Source organism: Lissotriton vulgaris, chromosome 1_1 (genome assembly GCF_964263255.1).
Source record: "Lissotriton vulgaris chromosome 1_1, aLisVul1.2, whole genome shotgun sequence".
NCBI lineage: Eukaryota > Metazoa > Chordata > Amphibia > Caudata > Salamandridae > Lissotriton > Lissotriton vulgaris.
In genome coordinates this window covers 51554351-51558838 of record NC_141685.1, presented here as the reverse complement: position 1 = coordinate 51558838, position 4488 = coordinate 51554351, and the positions used below count along the sequence as shown (strand labels likewise).

At 38.0% G+C, this 4488-nt stretch overlaps 1 pseudogene; it reads right to left on the bottom strand.

Annotated features, from left to right (window-relative positions):
- Positions 1-1960: 1960 nt before the first annotated feature.
- LOC147737206 (uncharacterized) lies at positions 1961-4208 on the bottom strand (annotated as a pseudogene).
- Positions 4209-4488: the final 280 nt, after the last annotated feature.

The following is a 4488-nucleotide window of genomic DNA, read 5'->3' as shown; positions in this document are numbered from 1 at the left end:
TCTCATCTGAATAGAGGTAAATAGGGCAATTTAGTACATAATAAGAAAATACAGTGATTTTACTTTTGGTGGGATTTTTTTAACAAATCTTTAAAAAAAACATTTTAACACATTTAAAATCAATTAAATATTTAATTAAAATACAAGTTAATAGTGTTGAAGCATTTTGTTCTACAGTTAAAGTACATACAATTAATTTACAATAATATTTACTTAAAAAGATTTCTTTTTTAAGTTTAAAAAACTTTCAAAATAGTCCATATATTTTTATACAGGGAGAGCTCCAACCTAGTTGAACATATTAAAGATTATATTTTTTCTTAAGATTAAGTTAAAGGTTTCCCACCTAAAGTAAAATTTTGAGTATGTATTAATAATTATTAAATGTGCTGTAGAGAATTAATTTTAACACATGTAATTAGACTTTACTAATAACAAATTTTATATTAGTGTTTAAATTTTAAAAAGTTATTAAAACAATGAACTGTTTTCTTTTAGATATTTTTTATCATTAAATGACATTTATTTAGATTTCTTTAAACTAGTTTTAAATATTTAATTTAGCAACATTTCCTATGAGGTTTTATTTTCCGTCCCTACCGACATTATTATTTATGGGTGTGTACTGCAGTTCGAGTGGATGGACATGTGTGATGTTGGACTTACTCCCGCTCTGAGCACAAGTACATTTACAATTGTTTTAGGTACATTATGGCTTAGTGACTTTAGAGTTGTGGTTTGTAAACAGCAATGGGCTTACTCTTTAGTGGGTGAGTGCCTGTCCTTCCCTAAACCCCTCCGTATATGCCTCCTTACTCCTGCCTTAACCCCCCCCTTTATTCATAAGTATTTCCCATTTTACAGCCACACCCTCTATCCCTACCACATTTACTACTAAAAACTATACTAACGTGTACGGAAACTGTGAAGTCGGGTCAGACAACTCCACACAGAAAAAGATAGGAGAGGCAGAACGACAATACGTAGTTTGTGAATCACATTTTGTAGTTCTTTAGTAGTACTAAAAAGGTACAACTCAGATTATCTGTGAGACTCTCTTGGATGTATCTGATGTGATTCTAAAGCTCATGAAACTGCCCTCAGCAGATGAGAAGCAGGTTCCATTTTTAGCAAAAAAGGACATGGAAAGAGGCAGCTAAAGTGGATCTTTGTAATACGAGGCCGTGTCCCCTGGGAACTGAAGTCATTAGGACTATTTAGGGTGGGGCCAGGAATGGTTTACATATGGTTGGCCTTGTCTTTAGTGGCACAGAGACTGGAGAATGATGTGGTAGAATGTTGCTGAGATTAATGACCAGTCCTTCCATCACTTTTAGTTTTTTTTCAATAATCAGTCGCAAATTGCACAGGCATGAACAGACGTTGGTCCCATAGAGACCTACAAGAAAGGGACTCCTGCTGCAGCTCCCTGGTGAGGCTCATTAAGGCTGGAAACAGTCTGAGGTTACTTGGATTCCGGATCCTTGGGGGCGTGACATCAAAGTTCAGGATCCAATGGACTTTGTGGCTTGGAGCTATGGCTTATTAACACCCAGGGAGCAAAATACACTAAATGGAATGAGGCCACAAATAGCAACTGAGGAATTAGGTTGATTCACAATTTTCTATCCCTCGCTGTACGCTTTTCTTAGTAAAAGGTTTGTTGGACAATCTATAGAGTGAACGATAAATTGATTGATGTCTTTGTGGCTGCTTCATGTAAAGGTTGTGTGATGCTGAAAGTTCCTCCTCAGAGTTTACAGTGAGAAGCTTTTACTCTCCCACATTGTCTCTGTCATTTAGAGAGGTTACTTTTATAAGTGAAGTTTTTGTCACACTGAGAGGACTGATAATTTATTTTGTCTCTGTGGATTTTCTCATGTTGAATCAAACTGAGTCTCCAGCAGATGCTTCCCTGGCATTTACTCCAATGACAAGGTTTTGCCCAGTGTGAGTTTTCTCATGTTGAGTGAGACCAGATTACTGACAAGCTTTTCCAGCATTCAGAGCACTGATACGGTCTTTCTCCAGTGTGAGTTCTCTCACGTTTAGTGAGAGTTTATTTCAATTGGAAACTTTTCCTGCATTCAGAGCACTGAAATGGGTTCTGACCAGTATGGATTCTCTCATGTTGAATTAAAATGGATTTCCCACTGAAGCTTTTTTGGCATTCAGAGCACTTCTAAGGTCGTTCTCCAATGTGAGTTCTTTCATGTCTAGTGAGACTTTGTTTCAATTTGAACCTTTTCTGGAATTCAGAGCACTGATACGGTTTTAGTCCAGTGTGAGTTTTCTCATGACGAGTGAGATCACATTTGAGACTGAAGCTTTACGAGCATTCAAAGCACTGATATGGTCTTTCTCCAGTGTGAGTTGTTCCATGTCTAGTGAGACTTTGTTTCAATTTGAACCTTTTCTGGCATTTAGAGCACTGATATGGTTTTAGTCCAGTGTGAATACTTTCATGTTGAGTGAGATTTCCTTTATGACTGAAGCTTTTCCGGCATTCAGAGCACTGATACGGTTTTAGTCCAGTGTGAGTACTTTCATGTTGAGTGAGATTACCTTTCTGACTGAAGCTTTTCCAGCATTCAGAGCACTGATAAGGTCTTTCTCCAGTGTGAGTTCTTTCATGTTTAGTGAGACTTTGTTTCCATTTGAACCCTTTCCAGCATTCAGAGCACTGATACGGTTTTAGTCCAGTGTGAGTTCTTTCATGTTGAGTGAGATTACCTTTCTGACTGAAGCTTTTCCAGCATTCAGAGCACTTATATGGTTTTAGTCCTGTGTGAGTTCTCTCATGGCGAGCGAGACCAGATTTCTGACTAAAGCTTTCCCTGCATTCAGAGCACTGAAAAGGTTTTTGCCCAGTGTGAGTTCTCTCATGTTGAATTAATTTGGTTCGCTCGCTGAAGCTTTTCTGGCGTTCAGAGCACTGATACAGTTTATGTCCAGTGTGAGTGCTCTCATGGTGAGTGAGAGTTATTTTCCGACTGAAGCTTTTCCAGCATTCAGAACACTGATACGGTTTATGCCCCCTGTGGATCCTTTCATGTAAAATAAGGCTGAATTTCCGACTGAAGCTTTTCCAGCATTCAGAGCACTGATACGGTTTATGCCCCGTGTGGATCCTTTCATGTAAAGTAAGGCTGGATTTCTGACTGAAATTTTTACAGCATTCAGAACACTGATACGGTTTGAGCTCAGTATGAGTTCCCTCGTGTTGAATGAGTTGGTCTTTTTGACTAAAGCACTTCCAGCACTTAGTGCACAGATAAGGTTTTTGCCCATTGTGGATTCTCTTGTGTCGAGTGAGACTGCTTAAAAAACTAAAGCTTCTTTGGCAATCCGAGCACTGATAAGGTTTGCGCCCAGTGTGGATTCTCTCATGTTGAATGAGATCGCTTTTCCGACTGAAGCCTTTCTGGCATTCAGGACACTGATACGGTTTTTGTCCAGTGTGAGTTCTCTTGTGTTTAGTGAGGTGGGATTGATAACTAAAGCTGTTCTCACATTCATTGCTCTTATTTGAGTAGTTTGTATCTCTAAGTTGGGGTTGTTCCTGGATACATGCCATCTTAAGACTGAATCTGATTCCAGAGTCTGTACTTGTTTATGTTAAAACTCAACATTAACTTCTAAACTACACTGCCGAAGCTCTTCTTCACATTTGCATTTAACTAATTATAGCTTTTATTTGGAGATCAATGGTCTTACCTTTGAAGTCAGCTTTGCTAACGTATAAACTTTCACTGAGGGGCCCCTTGTTTTTATTAAGATGCCCCTCAAGGATTCATTTTCTCCAAGTTATGCCCACAAGGATTCTCTCAAGTAGTATTAAGCTCATTCTAACTGCAGTTAATCGCATTTAATTTAGGAGTTTTAAAAACAGTGATAGGGACTTTGGGGATTCGTACTTATAAGTGAGGTACATTTTTTATACAACTAATTAAGAAGGGATTAAAACATGCTAGGGTAGTTTATGAATTATCAGTAGTGTAACACTGGCCCTTTTTAAGCTTCCTATTCCGGTAAAGCCCATAAAGGTACACCATTAACTTTGGAGGTCTGGCACACTTAGAAACAACATAGATCAACCCAAGAGACAGAGTAGGTGGGAAAAATCTTTCTATATTGTCGATGTTAATCCAGTGTCTTTGCTGTAATGAAATCTGAGAAGAACATTTTCAGTTATTTTTGAAATACAATGTTTTCTCTCCTCTGAATCACAGGAGTTGGAGACAAAAGCTTACTCTTGTAAACTGAGGTTATTAGCCTTCCTGACACTTCTGTCACATCACATCACGTCTACGGATACTGATTTGCTGAGAGAGGCTTAGGTCTCTAAGGAATTTCTCATAAACCATCAGACAGAATTTGCAAAACTGATTATTCCTAAGTGCACTGTGTGAGGATCAATTGTTGCCTATGTTCTTTGATCTACCAATCGTGAAATGTTTCCTTTAAGTGAAAATATTCTTATATTTA